The sequence below is a fragment of the Bombyx mori genome, chromosome 11 (assembly GCF_030269925.1).
Source record: "Bombyx mori chromosome 11, ASM3026992v2".
NCBI classification, from domain to species: domain Eukaryota; kingdom Metazoa; phylum Arthropoda; class Insecta; order Lepidoptera; family Bombycidae; genus Bombyx; species Bombyx mori.
The window spans coordinates 11,129,580-11,150,298 of NC_085117.1; the positions used below are offsets into that span (position 1 = coordinate 11,129,580).

The window sequence follows — 20,719 nt, forward strand, 5'->3', positions numbered from 1 at the left end:
ATCGTTCATCGCGAATTACAAATGCAAGATTACACCTTATAAACCTTTTTATTGAGGCTATTAAAGTTCAATGTATTTTAGCGATTTCGTTTCGCGTTACTCGCATTTCAAAACGCATTCTTAATTCACGAATGGTTTCATAAAGCGATATGAACCTTAATTTTATTATAAATAATTCGAAGAATCATTTAAGTAATTAATATTAAGATCACTAATTAATAATAAGAGAAAAATCAAACCCGCAAAATTATAATTTGCGTAATTACTGGTGGTAGGACCTCTTGAGAGTCCGCGCGGGCAGGTACCACCACCCTGCCTATTTCTGCAGTGAAACAGTAATGCGTTTCGGTTTGAAGGGTGGGGCAGCCGTTGTAACTATACTGGAACTTATATCTCAAGGTGAGTGGCACATTTACGTTGTAGATGTCTATGGGTTCCAGTAACCACTTAACACCAGGTGGGCTGTGAGCTCGTCCACTCATTCAAGCTTGGCTCTGCCCCTGGCATTGCTGAAGTCCATGGGCAACGGTAACCACTCACCATCGGATGGGCCATTTGCTCGTCTGCCTACAAGGGCAATAAAAAAAAAGCAGTAATAAAAAAATTATTAAGTTAATGGATGTTTTAGATCTTCATAATTCCGTAAGAAACGTCGAATTCAACAACATTTCGTTCTGATGGTAATTAAATTAAGAGATATAAACCATTATTCACCATTCGAATAATTCTAAATCACAGGTTTTTATTACAGAATGATTCATTGACATAATTAATAATTTTTTCGAATTACGATAATGAGACATAAATTAAGATGAAAATTTAAAATTGCCTGCTAGTTTGCGAACATTTGACTTTATCATTCCGTAATAGATAAAATCGATGGTACTATAAATATGCAAATGAAGTATTCTGGGTCGAACACGGCAAAGCGCTTGTCCGTTAAATTAAAATCTTACATAACATGTGCTTTCTAAGCTCTAACATGGAACCAGAGAATTCACATACGATTGGAACTGGTGACCGTTTACATGACACCATCCTCTCACTTTCACGTGACGAAGACGCACATAACGCTCGTCCACTTCACCGGGGAACAGCCCAATCTAACCACTTTTACTTTCTATGTTATCTTGGTTAAAGAGGTAAAGCATTCGTAATTATGACATCATCTGTCTCTAACTCCGAATCTGAAGTGAGCACACTTGAAGCATACGATTGCAAGTCAACGTTTGTTTTCTATTTACCATTAAATTTGATTAGTATAGCGGAGTTAGTTATTGATGTAAAAAAAATAGTAGAAAGATTTAAAGAAATTGAAATAATCTTATGGTTTTATTTAAAATTTAGGTCGTCTACAAATGAATTCAGTGCTGCAATAAATATTTTTTAAATACGCGTACTTCTATTTTGCATATTGTAATGGCACACTTACGTTTTTACTGGTGCTAGGACGTCTTGTGAATCCGTACGGGTAGGAAGCACCACCCCGCCTCTTTCTGCCGTGAAGCAGTAGGTAATGCGATTCCCTTTGAAGGGTGGGGCAGCCATTGTAACTAACTATAAACTGAGACCTTAGAACTCATATCTCAAGGTGGGTGGCATTTACATTGTATCTAATCTTAATCTAAAGGTCCAAAAGTACCTTTAGACTGAGTTTTATATAAACGTTTATATAAGTTAAGTAGGTATATTATAATATATAGGTATAAATTAATTAACATTTGTATAACGTTTATATAAGTTTAATATAACAATTAAATGCTTTTCCGTTGCTATTAATAACCATTTCACGTAAGAAATCGTACGAGATATACTGAACATGTTTACTCATAGTCTCTAGTCATATCTAGTCGCTGATATATTAAAACTGTTTTAACTCCTTCTAATATTATTTATTATGATTTAAATACAAGTTTTTTTTGCTATCCTGTTTATGCGAAAAGCGTATAATCCTTCTGGTTTAAACAGTTTAAAATTATTTTGCAATAACAACATTCTTACGGATTCGTAAATCTTTATTTAGGTAAATTTAAATGAAAGTTTGAAATTAGAGACTTAAATTAACTTTATATTTGGAGTTTACTCCTTTAGAATCGATTTACATATATAGGCCCGGGGTATGAAAATTATGGGGACCAAAATCGTACTAGCATGTCACACGAAATGCGTTATGCGCCTGATTGGCTCCTGATTGCGTGATGCGTGCGCGCGCCAATCAGGAGCCAACGCGCGGCCGCGTTATCGCAGGTGACGCCGGGCTGCTGCGCCGGCAGTCCGCCACAAAGCCTCGTACTGATCGCGCGTTTCTCTCATTATTGTATTTTCATATATTTGTTAGTCGTTTGTTTTGTGTCTCGTTAATTTGTTAATAATCTGTAGTGTATCGTGTTGTCGTAATATAGAACTATTTCTCGTATTGTTTCGTTTAATTTTTTATATCCAGTAAACTCCAGTCGTGCGTCGGAGCGGACACACACACTTTTTTTTCTTGCTTCGCGAATAAGCACGACGGGCGCTAACGTTGCGGGCTCAGTGTGCTTGGTGTGAGTTTCTTTTATTAGGAATAAGACTGACTGGATAGGGAGGGGATTGTTCTCTAATAAAGGATCATAACTGCTGATGCTATTCGAGAAAGGTGATGATGAAAGGAAAGCTAGGAACCAGAGGGTATCATAACAGTACGTTTGCCGCTAGGGGCGCTGTTCCAACTGCATACAAAATTGGCTTAACTTTTACGCTATCGAGAACGTTAAAAAACTCACACTAAGCACACAGAACTCATATTATTCTATGCTGCATAAATTATGCTGTCCAAAGGAGAAATAAGTTGGAAACGGTAACGGTAACAAAGTATGTGTCAACCTTAGAAAAAAAAAAAACATTTTCGTTCCACATGTCAGTCATGTCGCATGCTCTGTGCCAACAAAAAGAATTAACTGGAGTAAAGCGCAATGACAGTCGACATGACTTCTCAATGACGAACGCAAAATTATGAGAAACTTGACCCCATACTGTTATTTCTAAGTAATTGTAGTTAACGAAACATATTCTTCGCTGAACAATGAACTTATTTTAGAAACGCAGTCACAATAAAAACATCTAATGACGACGACGGCGGACTCAATGGTCCAGTAGTTAGCGCCGCTGACTGTTGCGCTAAGAAACGTGGTTGTATTCTCATGTATGTCGGGCGAAAATTCGTGTGATTGACAGGCTTGCTCCCTTTTTGTCAGGCTTTGATTATCTATATATGTATGTATTTAAACGTATTTAAGTGTGTTCATCAATCTTTGGTTCCAATAATAAAGGGAAGCCTAATTTGAGGCCGAATGATCATGCGTGACTTGTATACTGTCTTATTCATAAAAATATTTTTACCGATTATTTCTACAAATTTTGACTTACCGTAATTTTCTTAAATTACGTGTGTTATTTAATATACGTTTGCTAAATCGCAGTTGCATTTGTCTCAGAAAGATTTAAGTATTATAGTAATTCGCTACTAAGTGATGTTGACTAAGTGTGTCAGTATGAAAAGCGACCGTCGCGCAATTATTTCCACGCATGATAAAAGAAGAAATTGCTGATTTCCTGTAACATAAAAACTAGTATTATGCTTTTATAATTTCGTTTTTATGGAACATAAAGCTTTTGCCTTTGTAATTTTACAAATATGAAAGAAGCTTTAGTAAGAATCCAGCTAGACGCATTAAATTATCAATAATGCTACAACTTAATTTGATATTATAAATAGGAAAGTGTATTTTTGGTGTATCCTTCTTTCACTTCTTCTTCTTCGGCCATTAAGTAGTGGATGAACAAGATTTTTCTAAAGACATGAAGGACATTATTAGGTAGAGAATGACTTTTGAACCTGGATAAATCACACGTATCTAAAATAGGGCAGAAGCCGGAGGAGGTAGCTAGTTAAGGTAAAATAAAAAGTTTGTAAAGCAAAGAAACGTTTTTGGTTAAGAATTTATAGTTATCATAGGAAATTGTGAGTTAAATGTAAGTTACTACTACTCTGTTTCTTAAAACTCTTACACTAAATGAAAATTTATCGCAATTTATTTATTTGGACAACGGTTGTTCTCGCCGTTGTTTAGCTTCCGACACAGACCTTCATCGTTAACATTAAGATTTTCTGACATTTCGAGAGATCACCTAGTTCACTAAAAGAAGCAAAGCTAATGTCCTACCTATTGCTTTTTTAGGAACCCTAGCGATTGACCCCTTTCAAGAACGTAGTTACCTTGAATTCCATTGATAACCAAGAAAAAGCTATAAACGATATTTAGTTGATAGAGAAACATTCTACTTGATGCAACATATTGTATTCACTGACGTTGATGCTTGCAGAGGAGTTAAGAGGATGCACAGTTAGTCGATTTTGGTATGGAAAAACCAGGAAACTAAAATTATGTGTGAACCTTGTGCAGAAAAATAACTAAAAAGACGCAGTAACAATAAACAAATAACTCGAAAGTGTCCTCACTCAGGCAAAACACTCAAACCAGTATAGATAAAAATCTTCTTCAAGTCTCACACTTGAATTTGGTACGTTTAATCAAGCAGGTTTCGTATTTTCTAGGATAATAAATATGTCGAAACTAGAAACAAATGTACAATATCACTGTGTAAAACTACTTTTATGGCTTCTTAAATTTATTTGTGCGTGTTAGCCGTCCGTGACCTACAAAGCCGAGATATATTAGAAATTTCGGATATTTTAAAGTGAAGCAGATTCCAAAATCTCTGTGACATTAATCTCTAATCTGATCGAACTCTCCAATAGAAGCAATTAATATAATTTCATACCATCTTTAGATAATTTTGTTAAATTTTTTCACGTTAAACTGTATTGAAAATTAATTGTTGACTCGCATAGAGCACCACTATCAATTACTACCAATTGGACAGCCTATTTCTGCCGTCAAGCAATCATACGTACCGGTCTGAAGGGAGGCATATCCCGCAGACAGTGAAATTGAGACTTCGATCCCATATCTCAAAGTAGATGTCGCTGTTCACGTTGTGACGTCTATAAGCTCTGGTAACAACGTAATACCAAGTGGGATCCGATTTCGTTTCCAATTCGAATTAATCATCGATTCTATCGATAGCATTAAATAGCAATTGGGACACAATAATATATATATTTTTTATAAAAATTAGCTGATTTTTTGTCAAAGTCAGCCGTGAAGCGATTGGAGAAGATTTGGAGAAATCTCAGCATAAGAAAAAAAAGAAGATAAAGCTCATGCGAATCTTTATCTTCTCCATATTCTTGTGCGCTTCTGAGACGTGGACCCTCAAGGCCGTACCCGATTGAGAATTGACGCATTTGAAATGTGGTGTTGGCGCAAAATGTTGGGCATATCATGGACGGAGCGCCGAACAAATGCGTCAATTCTCTCGTAGCTAAACGTCAAGATCCGTCTATCTACAATCTGTATGCAGCGTCTCCTGAAGTACTTCGGACACGTAGCCCGACGAAATCCTGACAACTTGGAAAAACTAATAGTTGTAGGTCACGTGGAAGGAAAGAGAAGTCGAGGAAGATCGGCAACCAGGTGGACGGACATTGTCAAGGAGGCCACAAACACCAGCGTCTTGGGCGCCATTAAGCAGGCCGAATGCAGGCAAAGTTGGAGGAAGCTGGTGCAGAAACTGGACCAAAGCAGTCACGACCCTCAGTAATGAGGAAGCGACAAAGCAGATGAAGAATCTTTTTTTATTGCCCGTTTAGACAGATAAGCATATGGCCCAGCTGCTGGTGAGTGGTAACCGTCGCTCGTGGACGTCAGCAATTCCAGAGATAGAGCCAAGCCACTGCCTACCGTTTAATACTCTCAACAAGCCTCGTTTGTAGAAGGACATGTCAAAGCGTTCGGGAAACATCGAATTGGAAACAGGACGTCAACTTTCATCGTAAACAGGAAAAAATATTTTTTGAATATAATTCATTCAGCTTCAAATACAGCATACAATACATACAGCCTCAAAATAAAGGGTCTTTAGCATTCCTACGAAGATGTCAAAAACTGATGTATCTAAAGAGTCATTATTATTCTACGAACGGTACGTCAGTCGGTAAATCCGACAGTTTGTTGTCTGATCCACGTCTATTATATTGTAACGGTTCCAAGATGAATAACTATCTCGAACTATGACGATTTCGTACTTCATATTCACAGCATTCACATACACAACGGCTCAGGGTTACGCAGGTTAAAGTTACTTGTTTAAAACTCATTACGTGACCATACGTGATATTTGTTTGCATTCAAATTACGAATTATGACAGCACGCAAAATGACTAATGATAGTTGTATTACGAGAAATCTATATATTAATACGTGAAGCTTTGAAAACTTTGTATCCCTTTTTAAGAAAATTACGCGGACGGATGAGTATGAAATTTTCCACGCTTATAGAGATAATAGAGAAGAAGTGCACAATGCTAATATATTTTTTTATATAATGCATAAAAGATAAATTAAATCAATAAAAAAAAAACATAACACACACTACCATGTATTTGACACACACGCACGCATACTATTTGTTTATTGTCGAACTTTTCTTTCCAGTCTGTCAGTTATAGTCTGTCAAATTGAGAATAGATTAAATATTGTTTTCTCTTTATTAATATTTGTCTAAAGTGTAGTCTTGACAAAATCTGTGATTATAGAAGTATAATAGTCCTTGACAATAGAATCATAATAGTGTACAAACTTATAATTTCCATTAGTTATAGTCGAATTTCGACTACCAGGGGACGACTAGTTAAGTTTTATTAGTCCAAATTAATTTGTATCTGTACTATTATTATAATAAATCTATTCACAGTAACTTTAGTACCACATTTAGAGGGCTGTGTATCATTTAAAAACTTATAATTAATCTGAGCTCTTTATGTGTGTTTAATTGTTAGTTTAATACGAAAATTGATAGCACAAGTTTTAACTGTGTATTAGGTAAAGAGCTCAATAATGTTTCAAATGGTTCGCTGTTTATTTTCTCACGTGCAGTTCTAAGATTTTAATATTCAGATTTTCAAAGACATACGAAAAAATTACAAACAAAATTTATACGGAACCATTTTGTATGACTTTGCATATATTTTTTCCTTATGTTCATTACCGTCGGCGTTACACTCGACATAAACAAATTAATAGTCAATCGGAATCCAATCTAAAGTCGATCGCATCTAAGATATGAAGATATCTCGCCACACTTTATTACACCGGCCTGTTTAAATTAATCAACGCTGTTTTGTTTTCCACTTTTTATAGATCCCATCATCGTACCAAGTTGCTTTTTATTCAGAAGCCGCAGAGAAACTCGTTCGCAATAACCCATTTAACCATTCGGCTCTGCTAGATAGTATTTTATGACGTTATACTTATTGGAATCTAGGCCCATTATACAAAGACGATAACAGAACAATCTCGTAACGAGAGTCGTTTAAGAGACAAAAACTGAACATTGAATGACACGAAACAAATTTGTTAAGCACCTGTGTTTGCCTTGAATTATTTATAGCTTCTAATCGATCTGTCAATCGGATTGCACGGTTTTAAATTAATAGTTTAATAAGTGAGTGTTTAATAGAGTAACGTGTATATGGTTTTATAATTGATGTATATGTGCACGGATATAACACATCAAAAGAGTCGAAGAGCATCAATCAAGATTACGGGGAAGTAGGCACGTAGGTAGTTAATGCCGTTTTTTTGCGATTAAACCAGCACTTGATTTGGTTTTAAAAGCTTCGCGTACAATCGCACTTACCAGATGTGTAATGGCTCGAGAGTAGTTTTGTTATAAAGATATGTAAAAATTGATATTTTTAGCAACGTATTAGTTAGCCGGATAGTAATAATGAATGAAAACGTTTAAGGCATTACAAGGAAATTAAAATTATTTCACACAGTTTTTATGAAAACTATAATAATAATTTGTACTTTATACATGTACATAAATTCAAATAATCGAATCACATCGCATCATTATATGTTACATATATGAACCTGCTAATAGTGACAGATGCTATTCCATTGTGGAAGTCATTTTGATGTTGTTGTTTGTTAGATTTTTATGCGTAACCTTTTTAAAAAAATGTTGATAATGAGATTTTGTGAAATATTTTCTATTATATAACATAATAGTTACGGCAGCAATGAAGACATGCTAAGTATGTTCGAATCAAGAAAATACTACCCACGGAAACTGATAAATCACTATTTAATATTTTAACTAAAACAAAAAATATCAAAATATCCATAACAGTAGTGCCAACGTTAACAACAAACATTTATATCCATGTTTTTTGAAAACTCGATCGCATGAAATATCTCCGAAATATAAGCGAAATATAAAACCAAATGAAATACGAGAGTCTGAAAAATAAATTGAAGATTATTTAAGGATTGCGTCATACGAACGATCACTATCGATAGGGTGCACTGACACTTCGTTTTTGTGGTTTCTTTGCCATTCCACGATCTGACAGTGACATGACGTGTCCATGTTTCGATAATGTGCGAAACCAAACACTCGATCGATATGAAACGTCAAAACATCCTGCCCGAAACGAAAAGACGACTGACAGGATCAAATACGTTCAATCAAATATTCATACATAGTGAGACCTAAGAACTTATATCTCAAGGTGGGTGGCGCATTTACATTGTAGATGTCTATGGGCTCCAGTAACCACTTAGCACCAGGTGGGTTGTGAGCTCGTCTACTAATCTAAGCAATAAAAAATAAATAAAAAATAAACTATATATGAGTCGTCTATTATCAAAGGTGGCAATCTGTGCATTTGGACAAAAAAAAATTATTGATATGTCAATACAGATTGATTTGAATATAATCGTCTCCTTCAAAGAATACGGTTCAAAACCTGCATTAAATAAAGGTTAATACTTAACCTGTTATTTATCTAAGATGTCGTTCAGAAGAGTTTTGTGACTGCCAACGGAATACAAAGTCAATAATTCGTTTTTCTGATTTACCAATAATTGTCCAAAAGTCACATTGCCGGCTTTGATAATAGTCGACTCATATATAGAATGAAGACGAGTAATATTTAGTTTACATTGGTCCAGTGTGCTGTAGCTAGTTATAGTTTGTGAATGCACGGTTTCAGTGGACCGCTTTATTTACACGTGTCTAGTGATACGTGGTTTTACGATTAAATTGTAATTTTTATGTCAAAGTGGGCTCTCAACATGAGATTCGCTGTGAGTTCACTTGTCGAACTATATGAATTTTTTTTATTGCCCTTGTAGGCAGACGAGCACAGCGCCCACCTGATGGTGAGTGGTTACCATCGCCCATGGACTTCAGCAATGCCAGAGGCAGAGCCAAGCTGCTACCTACCGCTGAATGAAATAAATGCACTGGTGGTAGGACCTCTTGTGAGTCCGCACGGGTAGGTACCACCGCCCCGCCTATTTCTGCCGTGAAGCAGTAATGCGTTTCGGTTTGAAGGGTGGGGCAGCCGTTGTAGCTATACTGAGACCTTAGAACTATATCTTAAGGTGTGTGGCGCATTTACGTTGTAGATGTCTATGGGCTCCAGTAACCACTTAACACCAGGTGGGCTGTGAGCTCGTCCACACATCTAAGCAATAAAATAAAAATAAAAAAAAAATGCGACACATTATAATGTTTACGACTTGTCTGTTCAGCACTAGCGTGAGGGTTGGCGATAATGCGGGCAGAGGTCACTGACACTAAAAATATATGTTCCATTCTATCTAGCGCAATTGTACGGCACGGCACGTGACGATATATCACGAAAAAACTTTAACTTGAGACGGTTGACTACTATTGCCAATCACTGGATCAATGAAAATTTGCAGTAAATCAGTAAAATTGTTGAAATATCTTAATTATGGTACGGTACATTGAAGGTATTGCAAAACATTTAAATTATACTAATTTTGTAATTTAAGACTAACTTGTTTGTTTCACATCTAATCAATACTCAATGCATGAGGGTTTTGACACTTAAAAAAAGCATTTAGTTGGTACTTTAATCGTTTTTTTTTCTTTGGCTTTCGTGCGCCGGAGACATAAATGTTATTCACGTCACGGACCATTAAACTGCTATTCATTGACACTTGAATGTTTTGATAACTACCCCCTAATTTTTTTTATAATTTACGTGACGAAGTCGAAATGTGTTAAGTATCTTATCTTATATACCTTTAAACGAGCAATTCTTGTATATTAATATATATCTATATAATCTGAATCTCGGAAACGGCTCCAACGATTCTCATAAAATTTAGTATACAGGAGATTTCAGGGGCGATAAATCGATCTAGCTACGATTTATTTTCAGAAAACGTTGTTTTATTCGTGTTTTCAATAATCAACTCTTCCCGACATCTATTGGCGAATAATAATACTATTTTTTTTAATTGAGGGCAACTAACCGCTTTAAAGACACAACAAGATGGCGTTATCAAAAAAATCTAGTTCTAATAATGGAAAATAATAATGCGGCTTAATAATAAATAAACTGTGCAAGTATCATCTCAAACTTGTTCGTAATTACAAATATCATTCTGCCGGAGGAATTGTGCTCTCCGTTTATGTAGCGAAATAACACACTATTACTGTTTTCCGGTTAAAAAGGATCCTATGGGATGACAAGGAAATGGATTAAGTTCATGTTCGCGATTTTCATTCATATTAACAAGGAAAAAGTAACATGAAACCATGATAAATTGTTTTCTGTAAAATTAGTCTGAAACTATTTCAGTTAAGTCGACATAATATAATGACGCCCACACGTACTGGCGGCTCACAAATGGCAAGTATTTATTATCCAAAAATAATATAAATTAGACCATTACAATAAATGTTGTGAAGTAATTGCTCCTAGTTAACGAGATTCAGTGTAAAGCAATTTGTTCCTGTTACTGCAAAAACACAAATAGGAGCGTAACAGTATGGCGACGCGCGGTCGTACTTTATCGTATCGTCAACTAATTAATCTGCTTTTATGGACATTCGGATCGAGAGCAGTCACCGATACGTGTTCCTTAATGATCTCATGCAAACTAAATGAATTGTATGAACTTTTACGGTTTAAATTCGCGTTTTTTTTACTGTCATTATATTATTTTGTCTGTCGTCCGTAAGCACGAAAAACTGTAATATTTGAAACGTCGGAAATAATATCGAAGGGGTGAAAAGCTTAAGTAGCATTTCGCTTAATACAAGACATTTATCTTTGTAATTAAAAGTCCGTTTTATTTGATATTGGCATCAACAATTCGATGTTTTTAATTGAATTTCAATCAAGTTTACCCTATTCAAATAGCTGAATAAGTTGTTTTGTTATGATCCAAATTTCAAACTTTATAAAGCACTTCTGTAAAGTTGTAAAAATATCGCTTAAGCCAAATCACCCCATCAAGCCTTTCACCCCTCAATATAATGACAATGATAAATCAGAGAACAAACCATAAAAGTAGTTTTAAATATATAATTAAATTTTAATTATATAATTTCGCCGATTTAAAACCGTAGAAAGCATTACGCTGAATTGTTTTGAATTTATAATGTCTGACTTTTTTTATTTCATTTGTAGGCAGACGAGCCTATGGGCCACCTGATGGTGAGTGGTTACCATCGCTCATAGACGACAGCCAAGTCAGCGGCACAGTCAATCCGCTGCCTATCCTATTACTTGACTTTAATATATTAGCATTTCCTTGTTGATTTCAAAAGGTTCTATATCTTTCGTTAATAAAGTTTATGTGTTTATAGTTTATAGCACGTAAGGGATATTTGTACAGCTACCAATCAATGTCAGGCTTAAGGTTGTTCATAGCACTACGGAAATTAACGATCTTCGAAGCATTTTATTGTATATACGAGCGGCCTGCTCTGGCTCCGATCGGGTCTTTAACAAAAATTTCAACGATATTTGACGATGTTTTATTTTTTTAAATAAAAGAACACTTATTGCGGCATAACTATAACTGTTAGATATATGCTGTCGTGACACTTTTGGTAAATAATAATGTGTTCTAAAAAGTCGTAGTACATTATTTTATTCTATCGTAAATAGTTTTCGCAGGGCACGCGATGTGAAGAATATTTTAGGTAATTTTTTACACCTTGGGCAACCTTGAATTACATTATTGGAGCTTTAGTAAGGATTATAATACTGTCCTGTCACTCGGGAATAGTGTAGCTTCCAAACAGTAAAATAAATTTTCAAATCGGTTCAGTAGTTTCACAAGTAAACAAACAAATCTTTCCTTTTTATAATATTAGTATAGATTCCAGAGTCTGTTCGTCATATTTTACACGCTTTATTACAATCTTTATAAATTCATCAATATCTCAACATCTCTACACACTACTACATCGGATATAAAACTCCCTTTTGAACTGTTTAACTACGAAAACAATTACCGCTAATTATATTAATATTGAACGAAAACGTTCGCCCTAATAAGGCATTACTAGAAAGTGAAACGACTTGTTATAATTTTATTTTATCTTTAGATTATATAAGTAAGATCACAATTCTACCAAACCTGTTTGTTACATCGATAAACGGTTCGTTTTTGTTGATTTTCCGTTACCTAATAATATTTTATGGAAACATCACTGAGAGCCTTTAGAATATACAAACGATTGTAGGTTAATTTTAAGCTTAAATTTATTAGAAACACAACTTTTTTATTCTATAAAAGAACAAGTTCGTGGCCCATCTGGTTTTAAGTGATCACTGAAGCCCTTACACAACGACACCCACCTTTAGATATGAGGTTAAAGCCTCAATCTCATTGTATAAAGGGTTTTATAGTAAAGCAGTTATAGGCATGATGGTAACACCGATTTGTTCAAAACACTAGTGATTCCACAATTTTATAAATTTTGCGGGTTTCCTTTTTAAAGCAGGACTTTTTTCGTTAATCGTTGTAGTATAAGCTTAGTTTCCGATACTATATTTATCTTCATAATTTAATTACTTTTTAACTCTTTTTTTTTTAAACTAAGGTTCTCATTAGTTCATATTCGGAATCTTTTTATGGGCTCTGATTTTCTTTCAATATAAGATACTCGTCTACGCTTCGCACCCGGCGCATATTTTGATACGAATTAATTATAGCCTACGTGTCTACTAAAAACCATTTCATTAAAAAAAATGTTACCCTAGATGGAAAAATTAACTGGTTCTCGTTCAGCCAACCATCGAAACTCGACCATAATCACGGACACCTCAAGATTGAGATTCATGTGTTACGTTTTCTCTTTACTCTATGAGCATTTCGAAGAAAAATATAAACAGGCTATTGTCAAAAAAAATTGTCATACTTAAAGCTCGTCTAATATAAGTTACTAGACAAAAAAAAAGCTTTATAAGCCTAGAAAAATCAGCTGTTTTTTGTTAAATATAAACAATTATCGTCTCCCGTCAGCGTGGCGAAAAATTTGTTATCGTTTACTTAATAGTAGCCACGCTGTGCTCTGATTATTGCGAATTATTATATGAACCATCCGTATTAGTTGAAACTACAATTGTGCCACGTATCGCAAGTCGAACTCTTAGCTCACGATATTATATACAATATAAGCAAAACAAAATTTCAACCCAATCGTATTAAATATATCCCAATTGTGAAAACCGACTCGTTGCTATCTTCTGCCAGCCTTAGTCTCTACGGAAGTTTATTTGCGGGTCATAAGATTATTTGTGTTTCTCAAATATTTTTTGATAATAATTTTTTTTGCCTATACTTTTTTTTAGATACGTATTGAAAGCTTTTCCCAAAGTTCGACAAACTAACAAATTTCAATTCGATCGGATAAATGACGCGCAAACGCATAGAGCACAAACAAAAAAGGCACAAATCGATTTTTTATATATCTGAACCATGTAGACAGAATAGAATAGAAATACTAGGAACAAACACAAGCTTGTTGTACCGATGAGTAGGTTACATAAGATACGAAATTCATTCGGGTGTTTGTCTGTGCGCCTGTACAACAAAATCCCACAAGATGTTCAGAACCTACATATACATAGGTTTAAGAAAACTGTTAAAGAACATCTGTGCAATAAAGCTTACTATAAAGTCAATGATTATCTAGAAGATTGCACAAAGTGGGAATGAGTTGCTCGCTCCGGGCATTTCAATATTGTAATAATTGTTATGTTATAATACTCATGTAAAAATGAATATTTAAAAAAAAACTAATATTAAAAAAATAATCTAATATTTAAAAAAAAAGACATGCCCGCTGAGTTTCTTGCCAATTCTTCTCAGGACGGAGGCTAGTTCTTGTGAATTGGCGGTAGTTCTTTTGACGTTCAACAAGTATGTACTTTCATTTATGTTGAATAAAATTTTTTTGACTTGATTTGTACTTATGTGCACGACGGTAATGAAAAATTCGTGGTGCATTTGTAAATATATGTGGTTGTACAAGTTTTTCTCTTTTCCTCGCTATCTAAGCGAAGTTGGATGATCATCTATCAAGGGTGAATAACTCGGCCATGTAGAACCACTTTCTACAGCTATCCGACTCTCTGACTCGTCACCTACATATTGAATGTTTTGCTTCAATAAATAAATGAATTATATTTTAAGTTAAATAGTTGGAATGAAAAGTCATTTTCGTTATGGTGTATGTGGAGTCTCATTCCTATCTCCCTCTCTTACTCTCTCTCTCTCTCTTTCTAACAATACGCCCTCTTTGCTCGAGAAATAAGAGAAAAAAAAAGATTTTTCGGACGGCTGATTTTTTTAAATTACTTAAATTCATTATAATTTTTTTTGGTTTACTTAATTATATTCGATTTTTAAACTTCATCTTTAACGCCTTCATAGGATCAAAATTTTGAAGCAATGTTCAGTTGAACAGTAAAATAAACAGTACATTGGAGTTAGTTAGTATATAAAGGTTGTTTTATATTACAATGTTTGTTTAAGGGGCATAACGCTTTTTCGTTACATGACGATTCCTTCCAGGCAACCTCTACCTTAAGTCGCCTTAAGGAGCTTCGTTCGAAAAATACGTGCCATACAAAAGACTTCAACGGGCTAACTTATGTCGCTTTTTCCCAAATTTCGATATTATATCGAAATTTTCTTTTTTTTTCTTTTTTATTGCATAAATGGGTGGACGAGCTCACAGCCCACCTGGTGTTAAATGGTTACCGGAGCCTATAGACATCTACAATATAGTTCCGAAACGCGTTATTGCATCACAGCTGAAATAGGCAGGATGGTGGCACCCACCCGTGCGGACTCACAAGAGATCCTACCACCAGTAAACAAATTCTGAATTCTACATCAAATAATAAACTCAGTTCCGTTTCCTTGTAGAAACTAACTTCTTCTTCTTCTTCCAGTGCCTCTTCAATCCTGAAGGTTGGCCGTTAGCTTCCTGTACCTATTCATTTCTGTCAGCAGCCAGCCGGAACAGCTGTTCGACGGAGGCAATACCGGTCCACTCCCGGATATTCCGGAGCCATGACTTTTTTCTTCACCCAGAAACTAACTAATAGTCTCAATTCTTATTGTTGTATTAAAATAAACCTTCCATTTAAATATCTATGTTCGCCGTAACGCAATAAAACTTTATAATAAAATTGTTACTTAATGAAAGAAAAAAAAACGAAATTCATTTTTATTCATTAAAATTTTTAAACTAAGCCTTAAGTATTAAGTTTCCATAAAAAACGGCCCTCGTCATAGGCCCTTAGGAGCCTACTAATATTTGAACTTCATTATACAGATTGTACAGTAGGTACTATAACTTTAATTTTCCTACCTATGTTATGCCATCGTAACCGGGCGAGAACTGTTCCCGTGCTAATGTAAAGTAACGAGAATCAATACCCATAGACACAGCTCACTGAGTTTGTTTGCCGGATTTTGTAACTGGGTCGCGATTCCGATCCGGTGGTAGATTCTGTGAAGCACTGGTCTTGCTAGGGCTACTGTTAACAAATTCTCTCTAAAAGTAACAATTAATAATTTTAAGTAGAGCTATTTAAATTAGGGCTAGACGAAACCTCTCGAGCGGAAAAGGTATTCGCGTGCGCGTTAACTAGAAAACCGTTTAAGTCACGTCGAATTTTCAAAATTGAATCCTACCTCGTAGAGCATAAAGTGCAATACTGTACAAACTGGCAAGAATTACGGTTTACGTAGAATTTAATTGTTTCGCTTCTAAGATATGTGTCACTGTTATAAGATCGACGATACGAAGACGGTATAGAAACAATAATTCTCACTCCTTCATGAATAATTCAATATTGTTACGCGCGCACAATTCTAAGACAACAGCTAAACGGTAATGTACTGTGTATACAAACCGTTGTAACGTTTTGTGATCTTTCATAGAACGTTTACTACACACCATTGGCTCAGTCTTGGTACATAACGTGAAGTGTCATTCTGAGTATTCGATATTTTATGTTGCCATAGGCGAGACGACCTATTTGGTGTAAAGGGAATACCCGCAGACCACCCAACTTGATTTGTAACATGATTGCTTTGCGGATGAAATATAGGAGGAGATTGTTTAAAACGCACGACCATCGTCTTTAAGCTATCCAATAAAACGGCTAACAACAAATTTAATTAAAATTTAAAATTCGGTTATTTCCAAAGATTATAAATATATTGTATAGAAAAAAAAATTGACTAGTTAGTCTAGCTAGTAGCTAACACAATATTGAAATGTCAACGAATAACATCTTAATCGTCCGTGGCGACGAAAACTGTAAATTATTATATTCGCAACGTGTCGGAACTAATTTAATGTAATTAAAATGCGAAATTAAACCGTAAAAGTATCTTTAATTAACTCGTTTATTTCAACTTGGATGTTATGTAAAATTGAATGACAATTCCCCTGTCATTATCCGTCATATTTCACTTGTTTCAGCCTTGCATTATCTTTTCCGTCTACCCTAAAATAGGTTCAATCATCCCATTTACAATCAACGATATCCTCCAATGTTTTAGTTCAGTGCTTTTAAAAAATCGTAAGGTAGATCGCATGTGACATTCGATTCTAGAACAACATTGCGGTGTAAAGACTAAGGATGCGTGTACGTGCAAAAACGTTTTCCTACGACGCCTTCGAAACATTCCAGTATCGAATGACGGATATCGAGTAACCCTGTAACGGCCCTATCATTCCGAAGAACAAACAAAAAACGCAATTAAACGCTTTTATGAAACAAGCGAGTTGATGGTCGTGCTTTAGAGTAATGCGCTTTGTGTACGCCGGTACTTTAAGTCCTGATTATTTCATGCTCCATTCTGGATTTTTAATTGCATTGACAGTTCACGGAATCACTGCCCCACCCCCCCCCCGTGTTATATGCTTACTGAGAGCCGTAGACATCACAAAGCTGAAGTCCTAATCATATTGTTCGCAGGATAAATAGGCAGGATCGTAGTACCTACCCGTGCACGTTTAAATCCCCAACACACAGCCCATTGAGCTTCTCGCCGGATTTTCTCAGTGGGTCGCGATTCCAATCCGGCGATAGATTCTAGGAAGCAGTGCTGCTCTTGCTAGGGCTAGTGTTAGAGCGCGGACGTGAGACCCCCCTCAGCCCCCGTATGGGCTGTCGGTTGCCGGGTGTGGGGACGCCCGGTACTCGACTGTCGATTGGTGGTGAGGCGATGCATGGTGGCCCATGTGTGCCACCAACGGTGTATTTCCCGAGACAACGTCCTTCAGGATTTACAATGACAGGACGAGTATCAGTGAAGGCGGACTTTCGGCGCGCACTATGTTCGGCGACACACGGTACCGTAGGTTTCGTCTGTGTGGTGCAGCTCGATGGGATTTAGTCGGTAGTCGGTTCTATGGGGCAGGTGCCTCGCGCGCCATTTTCAAGACGTTGTTACTGGTGGTAGAGCGTCTTGTGAGTCCGCACGGGTAGGTACCACCGCCCCGCCTATTTCTGCCGTGAGGCCGTAATGCGTTTCAGTTTGAAATGTGGGACAGCCTTATACTGTTACAACCGAGGCTCCGGTATCCACTTAACACCAGGTGGGCCATCCCATCCCATCTTCCCGTTCTCCCTCCTCTTCTCTGGAGGCGCCCGAGTCCGACATAACCCGGTTTGTTATAAATCTCCATCGACCGGGTATCCGCATACGGAAAAAAGAAAAAGAAAAAAAAATCTCAGGCTTTTAAGCTGCCTATCCGTCCTGGCGTAGCCGGAATAGCCTCTCAGGCTACCAAAGAATAGGTAGGGAAAAAGGAAAAGAAAAACTTATGTATTTACGCAAATCTATAAACTTTGCGTATTTTATTTACGTACGCAGTTATTATTTCATCGTTAAAGTGATCCGGGAGCACCTGTTAAATACGAATTTCCCTAGAGAAATTGGTAAGTGCATGCGAGACTTTCACTGCGCAGTAGTTGCATCGCTTGATACGAGTACACAGGGCGCAGTATCCTTTAAACCACGACGAATTCGTATGAAGAAACCCATCGGAACTAAAGCACGCAAATATTTTTCTAAATGCCATTAATGATAATATTACTAAGCAATAACCGATTTGATTCATAATCACAGATATTTGCTTAGAACTCTCACAGGTTATTTCGACATCCGAGAGCACTTGCCCAAAGTCAATTTGTCTGATAAGGAGTGTTTCCGATTCAGCATTGATGAAAGGTAAACTATTCATCACACATTTAGTGAGTGCGATAACTTTAGCAACGCATATCCGGACTAAGGTGTCATTCAAATCCAGAAGACATTCGTTTGACGAACAGGTTGGTTTAAATTTAAACATATATTTGTTGGTACTTAAGTGTATATATGTATATTATTGTCTGTGTATTAGTGTATGGTTCTAGTAGTACATGGAAATCTAGTTTAAGGCCCGGTAACCGTGTCTGATTCATTCTCAATGTAATTAAATTATTTATAATAAATATGTTATACGGTGAGATAAGTTTTCGTCAAAAATGTTGAGATACTGCGTGGAAACTTTCGTTAAAATTGCGGCTCCTCAACCTCTTGGAATTAGATGCATGGCTGATCTAAGGCAGAAATAACCAAGACAGTAATAGTGGCACATGGAGGCACAATATGGAGGCACAATATGACCTACTCGTTCCTAAGCCATAGAGACTAACCATGTAAAAATACACTACATTTAAGAGAAAACAGGACGCACTGTTTAAAATTCATTCATTAAATAAAAACGACGCTTTCTTTATATTATAACTAAACCAAAAACAGTTACACAGGCCCGCACTGAATGTAATTGTTGTACATTATCAGTGACTATTCACGGATGAAACTCGCTTGCACGATCTAAGCGAAATAAATTCAATCTCCGATTTTTTTTTATCGATATTCCCAGTTCTTTCGTGATGTCGATTCTTCTTAACCTAGAAAACTTACTGCATACCGTTGAGTAAAAGACATTAGCGGCAAACCATTTTACGTATTAAAAAAAAAAACAATATCACTAAGAAAGAGTTCTTGAGCTCGTTTACTTGACTTGTACCCATTATACAGAGAGTGGTGAATTCCAACTTTCAAAAATCAGTAAAGATTTTAAAGAACAGATTATCACCGAGACGCGGTATCTTAAAAATCTTAATCTATACACATAAATAAAATTGTAGTGTTTGTTTGTAATATTGAAATAGCCTCTTTTTACTACATGCATATGAATATATATACGGTAGATACACCAAAATTTTTTACAATTTTTGTCTGTCTGTCAGTCTGTCTGTCTGTTTGTTCCGGCTAATCTCTGGAACGGCCGGACCGATTTTGACGGGACTTCCACTGATAGGTAGCTATAAGGAGCTATTTTTTTAGACTAGCTTCGCCCCGCGGCTTCACCCGCGGTACGACAATAACCGCGGGTAACATCGCGGGATATAGCTATCAATAATAAAATTGTATGTTTCCGAAGCGAAACGTGGGCGGGTCGCTAGTTTATAAGTTTTTTAAGCAAGCACCCGCCTTGATATCAAATATGAAACATGTGTATGAACACAGCACTGACAGCCCACGGTTACGACGTTTTTTCATTGTTAACACTATGACAGTCCGTTCTTTCAAAAAGAAACTCAATCAAAGTGTTAAATACTTTTAATACGCTTTTATTAGCTTCAGACGTATATATGTATGTTTGTAACGGAATCTTTGAACATGATTTTGACCCCCTTCTAAGCGTCGGATTAACTCGAAATTTGGTATACTTATTCAGGACCGACGACAATACAATATTTAAAAAAAAATTGAATAAAATTAAATACAACTAAAAAAAGAAAAATAAATAATAGTTTAAAAAAATTAACAAAATACGCTTTTGTAGAAAATCCAACTAAAAAATAGAAAACAAATTTGAATTAAAAATAGGGTAAGAAAAATTATTTTATTGTAAAAAAGCGTGGGGTGCTTTTCAGAATATTATCAAAATAACTCTTCTACTCATATCTGTTCATAAAATATTGATAACTACTTATACCATGCACGCCACGCTTTTTTTACTTTATTAAAATTTATTTAGCTATTTTTAGTTGGTATTTCTATAAAAGCGTATTTTGTTAGTTTTTTTAAACTATATTTTTTTTATATTAGACATAGATAAATCTCAAAACTACAAGACTTCCGAACGTTTCATTTGCATAAACGTCTCATTAGCACAGATGACACGAGAA

The 20,719-nt window shown here is 35.8% G+C and overlaps 1 protein-coding gene and 1 long non-coding RNA gene across 3 annotated transcripts in view; one reads left to right on the plus strand and one right to left on the minus strand.

The window, feature by feature from the left end:
• The window catches only part of LOC134199694 (uncharacterized), a 50,386-nt gene extending 34,740 nt beyond the window's left edge, over positions 1 to 15,646 (plus strand). The window contains exon 3 of the long non-coding RNA XR_009974296.1: positions 15,407 to 15,646. This is a non-coding gene — a long non-coding RNA (uncharacterized LOC134199694). The remainder of the gene's footprint in view (positions 1 to 15,406) is intronic.
• Positions 1 to 20,719, minus strand: part of LOC101745735 (heparan sulfate 2-O-sulfotransferase pipe) — an 84,291-nt gene that overhangs the window by 55,725 nt on the left and 7,847 nt on the right. The window lies entirely within an intron of this gene.